Raw genomic sequence first — 15,038 nt, 5'->3', positions numbered from 1 at the left:
ACCATACCTTCTCCTGGTGGACAGATGATGTAATTACTATTGTTGTTTAGTGACCATACCTCCTCCTGGTGGACAGATGGTGTAATTACTATTGTTGTTTAGTGACCATACCTCCTCCTGGTGGACAGATGATGTAGTTACTATTGTTGATTAGTGACCATAACTCCACCTGGTGGACAGATGGTGTAATTACTATTGTTGTTTAGTGACCATACCTCCTGGAGGACAGATGCTGTAATTACTATTGTTGTTTAGTTACCATACCTTCTCCTGGTGGACAGATGGAGTAATTACTATTGTTCTTTAGAGACCATACCTCCTCCTGGTGGACAGATGGTGTAATTACTATTGTTGTTTAGTGACCATACCTCCTCCTGGTAGACAGATGATGTAGTTACTATTGTTGATTAGTGACCATAACTCCACTTGGTGGACAGATGGTGTAATTACTATTGTTGTTTAGTGACCATACCTCCTGGTGGACAGATTATGTAATTACTATTGTTGTTTAGTGAACATACCTCCTCCTGGTGGACAGATGGTGTAATTACTATTGTTGTTTAGTGACCATACCTCCTGGTGGACAGATGATGTAATTACTATTGTTGTTTATTGAACATTCCTCCTCCTGGTGGACAGATGGTGTAAATACTATTGTTGTTTAGTGACCATACCTCCTCCTGGTGGACAGATGATGTAGTTAATATTGTTGTTTAGTGACCATACCTCCACCTGGTGGACAGATGGTGTAATTACTATTGTTGTTTGGTGACCATACCTCCTCCTGGTGGACAGATGGTATAATTACTATTGTTGTTAGTGACCATACCTCCTCCTGGTGGACAGATGGTGTAATTACTATTGTTGTTTAGTGACCATACCTCCTCCTGTTGGACAGATGGGTAATTTCTGTTGTTGTTTAGTGACCATACCTCCTCCTGGTGGACAGATGGTGTAATTACTATTGTTGTTTTGTGACCATACCTCCTGGAGGACAGATGGTGTAATTACTATTGTTGTTTAGTTACCATACCTTCTCCTGGTGGACAGATTATGTAATTACTATTGTTGTTTAGTGACCATACCTCCTCCTGGTGGACAGATGGTGTAATTACTATTGTTTTTAGTGACCATACCTCCTCCTGGTGGACAGATGGTGTAATTACTATTGTTGTTTAGTGACCATACCTCCTCCTGGTGGACAGATGGTGTAATTACTATTGTTGTTTAGTGGCCATACCTCCTGGAGGACAGATTATGTAATTACTATTGTTGTTTAGTGACCATACCTCCTCCTGGTGGATAGATGGTGTAATTACTATTGTTGTTTATTGAACATTCCTCCTCCTGGTGGACAGATGGTGTAAATACTATTGTTGTTTAGTGACCATACCTCCTCCTGGTGGACAGATGATGTAGTTAATATTGTTGTTTAGTGACTATACCTCCACCTGGTGGACAGATAGTGTAATTACTATTGATGTTTAGTGGCCATACCTCCTGGAGGACAGATGATGTAATTACTATTGTTGTTTAGTGACCATACCTCCTGGTGGACAGATGGTGTAATTACTATTGTTGTTTAGCGACCATACATCCTCCTGGAGGACAGATGGTGTAATTACTATTGTTGTTTAGTGACCCTACCTCCTCCTGGTGGACAGATGGTATAATTACTATTGTTGTTAGTGGCCATACCTCCTCCTGGTGGACAGATGGTGTAATTACTATTGTTGTTTAGTGACCATACCTCCTCCTGGTGGACAGATGGGGTAATTTCTGTTGTTGTTTAGAGACCATACCTCCTCCTGGTGGACAGATGGTGTAATTACTATTGTTGTTTAGTGACAATACCTCCTGGAGGACAGATGGTGTAATTACTATTGTTGTTTAGTTACCATACCTTCTCCTGGTGGACAGATGATGTAATTACTATTGTTGTTTAGTGACAGTACCTCCTCCTGGTGGACAGATGGTGTAATTACTATTGTTGTTTAGTGACCATACCTCCTCCTGGTGGACAGATGGTGTAGTTATTATTGTTGATTAGTTACCATAACTCCACCTGGTGGACAGATTGTGTAATTACTATTGATGTTTAGTAACCATACCTCCTGGTGGACAGATGGTGTAATTACTATTGTTGTTTAGTGACCATACCTCCTGGTGGACAGATGATGTAGTTACTATTGTTGCTTAGTGACCATAACTCCACCTGGTGGACAGATGGTGTAATTACTGTTGATGTTTAGTGACCATACCTCCTGGTGGACAGATTATGTAATTACTATTGTTGTTTAGTGACCATACCTCCTCCTGGTGGACAGATGGTGTAATTACTATTGTTGTTTATTGAACATTCCTCCTCCTGGTGGACAGATGGTGTAATTACTATCGTTGTTAGTGGCCATACCTCCTCCTGGTGGACAGATGGTGTAATTACTATTGTTGTTTAGTGACCATACCTCCTCCTGGTGGACAGATGGGGTAATTTCTGTTGTTGTTTAGTGACCATACCTCCTCCTGGTGGACAGATGGTGTAATTACTATTGTTGTTTAGTGACCATACCTCCTGGAGGACAGATGGTGTAATTACTATTGTTGTTTAGTTACCATACCTTCTCCTGGTGGACAGATGATGTAATTACTATTGTTCTTTAGAGACCATACCTCCTCCTGGTTGACAGATGGTGTAATTACTATTGATGTTTAGTGACCATACCTCCTGGTGGACAGATGGTGTAATTACTATTGTTGTTTTGTGACCATACCTCCTGGTGGACAGATGATGTAATTACTATTGTTGTTTAGTGACCATACATCCTCCTGGAGGACAGATGGTGTAATTACTATTGTTGTTTAGTGACCATACCTCCACCTGGTGGAAAGATGGTGTAATTACTATTGTTGTTTGGTGACCATACCTCCTCCTGGTGGACAGATGGTATAATTACTATTGTTGTTAGTGGCCATACCTCCTCCTGGTGGACAGATGGTGTAATTACTATTGTTGTTTAGTGACCATACCTCCTCCTGTTGGACAGATGGGTAATTTCTGTTGTTGTTTAGTGACCATACCTCCTCCTGGTGGACAGATGGTGTAATTACTATTGTTGTTTTGTGACCATACCTCCTGGAGGACAGATGGTGTAATTACTATTGTTGTTTAGTTACCATACCTTCTCCTGGTGGACAGATTATGTAATTACTATTGTTGTTTAGTGACCATACCTCCTCCTGGTGGACAGATGGTGTAATTACTATTGTTTTTAGTGACCATACCTCCTCCTGGTGGACAGATGGTGTAATTACTATTGTTGTTTAGTGACCATACCTCCTCCTGGTGGACAGATGGTGTAATTACTATTGTTGTTTAGTGGCCATACCTCCTGGAGGACAGATTATGAAATTACTATTGCTGTGTAGTGACCATACCTCCTCCTGGTGGACAGATGGGGTAATTACTATTGTTGCTTAGTGACCATACCTCCTCCTGGTGGACAGATGGTGTAATTACTATTGTTGCTTAGTGACCATACCTCCTGGTGGACAGATTATGTAATTACTATTGTTGTTTGGTGACCATACCTCCTCCTGGTGGACAGATGGTGTAATTACTATTGTTGTTTAGCGACCATACCTCCTGGTGGACAGATGATGTAATTACTATTGTTGTTTAGAGAACATTCCTCCTCCTGGTGGACAGATGGTGTAAATACTATTGTTGTTTAGTGACCATACCTCCTCCTGGTGGACAGATGGTTTAATTACTATTGTTGTTTAGTGACCATACCTCCTCCTGGTGGACAGATGGTGTAATTATTATTGTTGTTTAATGGCCATACCTCCTCCTGGTGGACAGATGGTGTAATTACTATTGTTGTTTAGTGACCATACCTCCTCCTTGTGGACAGATGGGGTAATTACTGTTGTTGTTTAGTGACCATACCTCCTCCTGGTGGACAGATGGTGTAATTACTATTGTTGTTTAGTGACCGTACCTCCTGGTGGACAGATTATGTAATTACTATTGTTGTTTAGTGACCATACCTCCTCCTGGTGGATAGATGGTGTAATTACTATTGTTGTTTATTGAACATTCCTCCTCCTGGTGGACAGATGGTGTAAATACTATTGTTGTTTAGTGACCATACCTCCTCCTGGTGGACAGATGATGTAGTTAATATTGTTGTTTAGTGACTATACCTCCACCTGGTGGACAGATAGTGTAATTACTATTGATGTTTAGTGGCCATACCTCCTGGAGGACAGATGATGTAATTACTATTGTTGTTTAGTGACCATACCTCCTGGTGGACAGATGGTGTAATTACTATTGTTGTTTAGCGACCATACATCCTCCTGGAGGACAGATGGTGTAATTACTATTGTTGTTTAGTGACCCTACCTCCTCCTGGTGGACAGATGGTATAATTACTATTGTTGTTAGTGGCCATACCTCCTCCTGGTGGACAGATGGTGTAATTACTATTGTTGTTTAGTGACCATACCTCCTCCTGGTGGACAGATGGGGTAATTTCTGTTGTTGTTTAGAGACCATACCTCCTCCTGGTGGACAGATGGTGTAATTACTATTGTTGTTTAGTGACCATACCTCCTGGAGGACAGATGGTGTAATTACTATTGTTGTTTAGTTACCATACCTTCTCCTGGTGGACAGATGATGTAATTACTATTGTTGTTTAGTGACCATACCTCCTCCTGGTGGACAGATGGTGTAATTACTATTGTTGTTTAGTGACCATACCTCCTCCTGGTGGACAGATGGTGTAGTTATTATTGTTGATTAGTTACCATAACTCCACCTGGTGGACAGATTGTGTAATTACTATTGATGTTTAGTAACCATACCTCCTGGTGGACAGATGGTGTAATTACTATTGTTGTTTAGTGACCATACCTCCTGGTGGACAGATGATGTAGTTACTATTGTTGCTTAGTGACCATAACTCCACCTGGTGGACAGATGGTGTAATTACTGTTGATGTTTAGTGACCATACCTCCTGGTGGACAGATTATGTAATTACTATTGTTGTTTAGTGACCATACCTCCTCCTGGTGGACAGATGGTGTAATTACTATTGTTGTTTATTGAACATTCCTCCTCCTGGTGGACAGATGGTGTAATTACTATCGTTGTTAGTGGCCATACCTCCTCCTGGTGGACAGATGGTGTAATTACTATTGTTGTTTAGTGACCATACCTCCTCCTGGTGGACAGATGGGGTAATTTCTGTTGTTGTTTAGTGACCATACCTCCTCCTGGTGGACAGATGGTGTAATTACTATTGTTGTTTAGTGACCATACCTCCTGGAGGACAGATGGTGTAATTACTATTGTTGTTTATTTACCATACCTTCTCCTGGTGGACAGATGATGTAATTACTATTGTTCTTTAGAGACCATACCTCCTCCTGGTTGACAGATGGTGTAATTACTATTGATGTTTAGTGACCATACCTCCTGGTGGACAGATGGTGTAATTACTATTGTTGTTTTGTGACCATACCTCCTGGTGGACAGATGATGTAATTACTATTGTTGTTTAGTGACCATACATCCTCCTGGAGGACAGATGGTGTAATTACTATTGTTGTTTAGTGACCATACCTCCACCTGGTGGAAAGATGGTGTAATTACTATTGTTGTTTGGTGACCATACCTCCTCCTGGTGGACAGATGGTATAATTACTATTGTTGTTAGTGGCCATACCTCCTCCTGGTGGACAGATGGTGTAATTACTATTGTTGTTTAGTGACCATACCTCCTCCTGGTGGACAGATGGGTAATTTCTGTTGTTGTTTAGTGACCATACCTCCTCCTGGTGGACAGATGGTGTAATTACTATTGTTGTTTTGTGACCATACCTCCTGGAGGACAGATGGTGTAATTACTATTGTTGTTTAGTTACCATACCTTCTCCTGGTGGACAGATTATGTAATTACTATTGTTGTTTAGTGACCATACCTCCTCCTGGTGGACAGATGGTGTAATTACTATTGTTTTTAGTGACCATACCTCCTCCTGGTGGACAGATGGTGTAATTACTATTGTTGTTTAGTGACCATACCTCCTCCTGGTGGACAGATGGTGTAATTACTATTGTTGTTTAGTGGCCATACCTCCTGGAGGACAGATTATGAAATTACTATTGCTGTTTAGTGACCATACCTCCTCCTGGTGGACAGATGGGGTAATTACTATTGTTGCTTAGTTACCATACCTCCTCCTGGTGGACAGATGGTGTAATTACTATTGTTGCTTAGTGACCATACCTCCTGGTAGACAGATTATGTAATTACTATTGTTGTTTGGTGACCATACCTCCTCCTGGTGGACAGATGGTGTAATTACTATTGTTGTTTAGCGACCATACCTCCTGGTGGACAGATGATGTAATTACTATTGTTGTTTAGAGAACATTCCTCCTCCTGGTGGACAGATGGTGTAAATACTATTGTTGTTTAGTGACCATACCTCCTCCTGGTGGACAGATGGTTTAATTACTATTGTTGTTTAGTGACCATACCTCCTCCTGGTGGACAGATGGTGTAATTATTACTGTTGTTTAATGGCCATACCTCCTCCTGGTGGACAGATGGTGTAATTACTATTGTTGTTTAGTGACCATACCTCCTCCTTGTGGACAGATGGGGTAATTACTGTTGTTGTTTAGTGACCATACCTCCTCCTGGTGGACAGATGGTGTAATTACTATAGTTGTTTAGTGACCATACCTCCTGGAGGACAGATGGTGTAATTACTATAGTTGTTTAGTGACCATACCTCCTGGTGGTCAGATGATGTAATTACTATTGTTGTTAAGTTACCATACCTCATGGTGGACACATGGTGTAATTACTATTGTTGTTTAGTGACCATACCTCCTGTTGGACTGTTTATGTAATTACTATTGTTGTTTAGTGACCATATCTCCTCCTGGTGGACAGATGGTGTAATTACTATTGTTGTTTAGTGACCGTACCTCCTGGTGGACAGATTATGTAATTACTATTGTTGTTTAGTGACCATACCTCCTCCTGGTGGATAGATGGTGTAATTACTATTGTTGTTTATTGAACATTCCTCCTCCTGGTGGACAGATGGTGTAAATACTATTGTTGTTTAGTGACCATACCTCCTCCTGGTGGACAGATGATGTAGTTAATATTGTTGTTTAGTGACTATACCTCCACCTGGTGGACAGATGGTGTAATTACTATTGATGTTTAGTGGCCATACCTCCTGGTGGACAGATGGTGTAATTACTATTGTTGTTTAGTGACCATACCTCCTGGTGGACAGATGGTGAAATTACTATAGTTGTTTAGTTACCATACCTCCTCCTGGTGGACAGATGGTGTAATCACTATTGTTGTTTAGTGACCATACCTCCTCCTGGTGGACAGATGGTGTAATTACTATTGTTGTTTAGTGACCATACCTCCTCCTGGTGGACAGATGGTGTAATCACTATTGTTGTTTAGTGAACTATACCTCCTGGTGGTCAGATTATGTAATTACTATTGTTGTTTAGTGACCATACCTCCTGGTGGACAGATGATGTAATTACTATTGTTGTTTATTGAACATTCCTCCTCCTGGTGGACAGATGGTGTAAATACTATTGTTGTTTAGTGACCATACCTCCTCTTGGTGGACAGATGATGTAGTTAATATTGTTGTTTAGTGACCATACCTCCACCTGGTGGACAGATGGTGTAATTACTATTGATGTTTAGTGGCCATACCTCCTGGTGGACAGATGGTGTAATTACTATTGTTATTTAGTGACCATACCTCCTGGTGGACAGGTGGTGAAATTACTATAGTTGTTTAGTTACCATACCTCCTCCTGGTGGACAGATGGTGTAATCACTATTGTTGTTTAGTGACCATACCTCCTACTGGTGGACAGATGGTGTAATTACTATTGTTGTTTAGTGACCATACCTCCTCCTCGTGGACAGATGGTTTAATCACTATTGTTGTTTAGTGAACTATACCTCCTGGTGGACAGATGATGTAATTACTATTGTTGTTTAGTGACCGTACCTCCTCCTGGTGGACAGATGGTGTAATTACTATTGTTGTTTAGTGACCATACCTCCTCCTGGTGGACAGATGATGTAGTTACTATTGTTGATTAGTGACCATAACTCCACCTGGTGGACAGATGGTGTAAGTACTATTGATGTTTAGTGACCATACCTCCTGGTGGACAGATGGTGTAATTACTATTGTTGTTTAGTGACCCTACATCCTCCTGGAGGACAGATGGTGTAATTACTATTGTTGTTTAGTGACCATACCTCCTCCTGGTGGACAGATGGTATAATTACTATTGTTGTTAGTGGCCATACCTCCTCCTGGTGGACAGATGGTGTAATTACTATTGTTGTTTAGTGACCATACCTCCTCCTGGTGGAACGATTATGTAATTACTATTGTTGTTTAGCGACCATACCTCATCCTGGTGGACAGATGGTGTAATTACTATTGTTGCTTAGTGACCATACCTCCTCCTGGTGGACAGATGGTGAAATTACTATTGTTGTTTAGTGACCATACCTCCTCCTGGAGGACAGATGATGTAATTACTATTGTTGTTTAGTGACCATACCTCCTCCTGTTGGTCAGATGGTGTAATTACTATTGTTGTTTAGTGACCATACCTCCTGGAGGACAGATGGTTTAATTACTATTGTTGTTTAGTGACCATACCTCCTCCTGGTGGACAGATGGTGTAATTACTATTGTTGTTTAGTGACCATTCCTCCTCCTGGTGGACAGATGCTGTAATTACTATTGTTGTTTAGTGACCATACCTCCTCCTGGTGGACAGATGGTGTAATTACTATTGTTGTTTAGTGACCATACCTCCTCCTGGTGGACAGATGGTGTAATTACTATTGTTGTTTAGTGACCATTCCTCCTCCTGGTGGACAGATGCTGTAATAACTATTGATGTTTAGTGACCATACCTCCTGGAGGACAGATGATGTAATTACTATTGTTGTTTAGTGACCATACCTCCTGGTGGACAGATGGTGTAATTACTATTGTTGTTTAGTGACCATACCTCCTGGTGGACAGATGGTGTAATTACTATTGTTGTTTAGTGACCATACCTCCTCCTGGAGGACAGATGATGTAATTACTATTGTTGTTTAGTGACCATACCTCCTCCTGGTGGTCAGATGGTGTAATTACTATTGTTGTTTAGTGACCATACCTCCTGGAGGACAGATGGTTTAATTACTATTGTTGTTTAGTGACCATACCTCCTCCTGGTGGACAGATGGTGTAATTACTATTGTTGTTTAGTGACCATTCCTCCTCCTGGTGGACAGATGCTGTAATTACTATTGATGTTTAGTGACCATACCTCCTGGAGGACAGATTATGTAATTACTATTGTTGTTTAGTGACCATACCTCCTGGTGGACAGATGGTGTAATTACTATTGTTGTTTAGTGACCATTTCTCCTCCTGGTGGACAGATGGTGTAATTACTATTGTTGTTTAGTGACCATACCTCCTCCTGGTGGACAGATGGTGTAATTACTATTGTTGTTTAGTGACCATACCTCCTCCTGGTGGACAGATGGTGTAATTACTATTGTTGTTTAGTGGCCATACCTCCTCCTGGTGGACAGATGGTGTAATTACTATTGTTGTTTAGTGACCATTTCTCCTCCTGGTGGACAGATGGTGTAATTACTATTGTTGTTTAGTGACCATACCTCCTCCTTGTGGACAGATGGGGTAATTACTGTTGTTGTTTAGTGACCATACCTCCTCCTGGTGGACAGATGGTGTATTTACTATTGTTGTTTAGTGACCATACCTCCTAGAGGACAGATGATGTAATTACTATTGTTGTTTAGTGACCATACCTCCTGGTGGACAGATGGTGTAATTACTATTGTTGTTTAGTGACCATTTCTCCTCCTGGTGGACAGATGGTGTAAATACTATTGTTGTTTAGTGAACATACCTCCTCCTGGTGGACAGATGGTGTAATTACTATTGTTGTTTAGTGACCATACCTCCTCCTGGTGGACAGATGGTGTAATCACTATTGTTGTTTAGTGAACTATACCTCCTGGTGGACAGATGATGTAATTACTATTGTTGTTTAGTGACCATACCTCCTCCTGGTGGACAGATGGTGTAATTACTATTGTTGTTTAGTGACCATACCTCCTCCTGGTGGACAGATGATGTAGTTACTATTGTTGATTAGTGACCATAACTCCACCTGGTGGACAGATGGTGTAATTACTATTGATGTTTAGTGACCATACCTCCTGGTGGACAGATGGTGTAATTACTATTGTTGTTTAGTGACCATACCTCCTGGTGGACAGATGGTGTAATTACTATTGTTGTTTAATGACCATACCTCCACCTGGAGGACAGATGGTGTAATTACTATTGTTGTTTAATGACCATACCTCCACCTGGTGGAAAGATGGTGTAATTACTATTGTTGTTTGGTGACCATACCTCCTCCTAGTGGACAGATGGTATAATTACTATTGTTGTTAGTGGCCATACCTCCTCCTGGTGGACAGATGGTGTAATTACTATTGTTGTTTAGTGACCATACCTCCTCCTGGTGGACAGATGGGGTAATTTCTGTTGTTGTTTAGTGACCATACCTCCTCCTGTTGGACAGATGGTGTAATTACTATTGTTGTTTAGTGACCATACCTCCTGGAGGACAGATGGTGTAAATACTATTGTTGTTTAGTTACCATACCTTCTCCTGGTGGACAGATGATGTAATTACTATTGTTGTTTATTGACCATACCTCCTCCTGGTGGACAGATGGTGTAATTACTATTGTTGTTTAGTGACCATACCTCCTGGAGGACAGATTATGTAATTACTATTGTTGTTTAGCGACCATACCTCATCCTGGTGGACAGATGGTGTAATTACTATTGTTGCTTAGTGACCATACCTCCTCCTGGTGGACAGATGTTGAAATTATTATTGTTGTTTAGTGACCATACCTCCTCCTGGAGGACAGATGATGTAATTACTATTGTTGTTTAGTGACCATACCTCCTCCTGGTGGTCAGATGGTGTAATTACTATTGTTGTTTAGTGACCATACCTCCTCCTGGTGGACAGATGGTGTAATTACAATTGTTGTTTAGTGACCATACCTCCTCCTCGTGGACAGATGGTGTAATTACTATTGTTGTTTAGTGACCATACCTCCTGGAGGACAGATTATGAAATTACTATTGCTGTTTAGTGACCATACCTCCTCCTGGTTGACAGATGGTGTAATTACTATTGTTGTTTAGTGACCATACCTCCTCCTGGTGGACAGAATGTGTAATTACTATTGTTGTTTAGTTACCATACCTCCTGGAGGACAGATGATGTAATTACTATTGTTGTTTAGTGACCATACCTCCTGTTGGACAGATGGTGTAATTACTATTGTTGTTTAGTGACCATTTCTCCTCCTGGTGGACAGATGGTGTAATTACTATTGTTGTTTAGTGACCATACCTCCTCCTGGTGGACAGATGGTGTAATTACTATTGTTGTTTAGTGACCATACCTCCTCCTGGTGGACAGATGGTGTAATTACTATTGTTGTTTAGTGGCCATACCTCCTCCTGGTGGACAGATGATGTAATTACTATTCCTTCAACAGTATAATGATACTGTACTACATCTACACTGAGTGGACAAAACATTAGGAACATATTCCTAATATTGAATTGCACTCCCTTTTGCCCTCAGAACAGCCTCAATTCATCAGGGGATGGACTCTACAAGGTGTTGAAAGCGTTCCACATGAATGCTGGCCCATGCTGACTCCAATGCTTCCCACAGTTGTATCAAGTTGGCTGGATATCCTTTCGGTGGTGGACCATTCTTCATCCACACAGGAAACTTTTGAGAGTGAGAAAAAAAATCAGCAGCATTGCAGTTCTTGACACACTAAAACCGGTTTACCCGTCACCTACTACCATTCCCCGTTCAATGGCACTTGAATCTGTTGTCTTGCCCATTCACCATCTGAATGGCACACAAACACAATCCATGTCTCAATGGTCTCAAGCCTTAAAAAACCTTCTTTAACCCGTCTCCTCCTTGATTGAGGTGAATTTAACATGTGACATCAATACGGGATCAGCTTTCACCTGGTTTCACCTGGTCAGTCTGTGTCATGGAAAGAGCAGGTGTTCCTAATGTTTTGGACACTCAGTGTACATGAGAGATCAGAATGGTATTTTCTTTCCATTTGATATATGACCATCTTGATTTCCCCAACAGACAACCTGATAAGCAGTTTGTAAACAGGAATTGTCATGGAATTCACCAACGCTATATTTACAGAAGAAAGGCTACATTAACGTCAAGTTGAAGGGAACTATCAAATCCACTCCTTCATATCAAATAAAAACCCATTTCACGAAAACAGAACTTGATATGGGATTGTGTAGAATGACTTCAACCCAGCTAATTATTCTGGAAGTGAAGAGTAAACAACTTCAACCGAAGCCAATCAGCTGTTTACATCTTGTTATAAACAAGGCTTTGAAGTCTGGAGATTTGTTCAGTCCTACATTCCATTATATCTCCCATAACAGAGGACAGAGTTACAGAGACATTATATCTCCCATAACAGAGGGCAGAGTTACAGAGACATTATATCTCCCATAACAGAGGACAGAGTTACAGAGACATTATATCTCCCATAACAGAGGACAGTTACAGAGACATTATATCTCCCATAACAGAGGACAGAGTAACAGAGACATTATATCTCCCATAACAGAGGACAGAGTTACAGAGACATTATATCTCCCATAACAGACCACAGAGTTACAGAGACATTATATCTCCCATAACAGAGGACAGAGTTACAGAGACATTATATCTCCCATAACAGAGGACAGAGTTACAGAGACATTATATCTCCCATAACAGACCACAGAGTTACAGAGACATTTTATCTCCCATAACAGAGGACAGAGTTACAGAGACATTATATCTCCCATAACAGAGGACAGAGTTACAGAGAATGCACTGTATGTATATATAACCACTCTTCAGCTACCCTCAACCCCTCCCATCTATCTCTGAACACCATCCAGTCCCATCCTTCAGCTCCATCCAGTCCCATCCTTCAGCTCCCCTCAACCCCTCCCATCTATCTCTGAACACCATCCAGTCCCATCCTTCAGCTCCCCTCAACCCCTCCCATCTATCTCTGAACACCATCCAGTCCCATCCTTCAGCTCCATCCAGTCCCATCCTTCAGCTCTCCTCAACCCCTCCCATCTATCTCTGACCACCATCCAGTCCCATCCTTCAGCTCCCCTCAACCCCTCCCATCTATCTCTTAACACCATCCAGTCCCATCCTTCAGCTCCATCCAGTCCCATCCTTCAGCTCTCCTCAACCCCTCCCATCTATCTCTGACCACCATCCAGTCCCATCCTTCAGCTCCATCCAGTCCCATCCTTCAGCTCCATCCAGTCCCATCCTTCAGCTCCCCTCAACCCCTCCCATCTATCTCTGAACACCATCCAGTCCCATCCTTCAGCGCCCCTCAACCCCTCCCATCTATCTCTGAAGACCATCCAGTCGCATCCTTCAGCTCTCCTCAACCCCTCCCATCTATCTCTGACCACCATCTAGTCCCATCCTTCAGCTCCATCCAGTCCCATCCTTCAGCTCCATCCAGTCCCATCCTTCAGCTCCCCTCAACCCCTCCCATCTATCTCTGACCACCATCCAGTCCCATCCTTCAGCTCCATCCAGTCCCATCCTTCAGCTCCATCCAGTCCCATCCTTCAGCGCCCCTCAACCCCTCCCATCTATCTCTGACCCTCAACCCCTCCCATCTATCTCTGACCACCATCCAGTCCCATCCTTCAGCTCCATCCAGTCCCATCCTTCAGTGCCCCTCAACCCCTCCCATCTCTCTCCGAACACTAGCATCCATTACATTTCTATTTGCCATATTTTCTTTCAACTGTGCTGTGATGTTTCACACAAGTTCTGAAACGTTCTATTCTCATAGTTTCTACAGATTGTAAATGAAAGATAAAACAACGCTTGGCCATACATTAAACTCTATGGTGAATAAAATACTAAAGATGCTAAACAATAAAACGACATGTAATTTTCATTCTTCTGTTATGAGTGTTGCTACTATGTAGCTATACTGACTACTGATTAAAACCATTCACTGACATTCCACACACAGGCTGTACAAATAATTTGCTTACCGCCCCGATAGATCCACAGACGATGCAATCGCCATCACTCTGCCCACTGCCTTATCCCATCTGGACAAGAGGAATACCTAGGTAACAATGCTGTTCACTGACATGTAATTTTCATTCTTCTGTTATCAGCGTTCAACACCACAGTACCCTCCAAGCTCATCATTAAGCTCGAGGCACTGGGTCTGAGCCCCGCCCTGTGCAATTGGGTCCTGGACTTTCTGACGGGCCGCCCCCAGGTGGTGAAGGTAGGTAACAACACCTCCACTTTGCTGAACCTCAACACTGGGGCCCCACAAGGGGACGAGACAGCCTACAGGGAGGAGGTGAGGGCTCTGGGAGTGTGGTGCCAGGAAAATAACCTTTCATTCAACGTCAACAAAACAAAGGAGATGATCGTGGAAACAGCACAGGGAGCACCCCCATATCCACATCTACAGGACCGCAGTGGAGAAGGTGGAAAGCTTCAAGTTCCTTGGCGTACACATCACTGACAAACTGAAATGGTCCACCCACACAGTGTGGTGAAGAAGGTGCAACAGCTTGGCACCTAAAACCCTCAGAAACTTTTACAAATGCACAATTTAGAGCATCCTGTCAGGCTGTATCACCACTTGGTACGGCAACTGCACCTCCCGCAACCGCAGGGCTCTCCAGAGGGTAGTGTGGTCTGCCCAACGCATCACCAGGGGCAAGCTACCTGACCTGCAGGACACCTACAGCACCTGATGTCACAGGAAGG

The sequence above is a fragment of the Salmo salar genome, chromosome 01 (assembly GCF_965601325.2).
Source record: "Salmo salar chromosome 01, fSalSal1, whole genome shotgun sequence".
Lineage (NCBI taxonomy): Eukaryota > Metazoa > Chordata > Actinopteri > Salmoniformes > Salmonidae > Salmo > Salmo salar.
Note: the sequence above shows the minus strand (reverse complement) of the source record.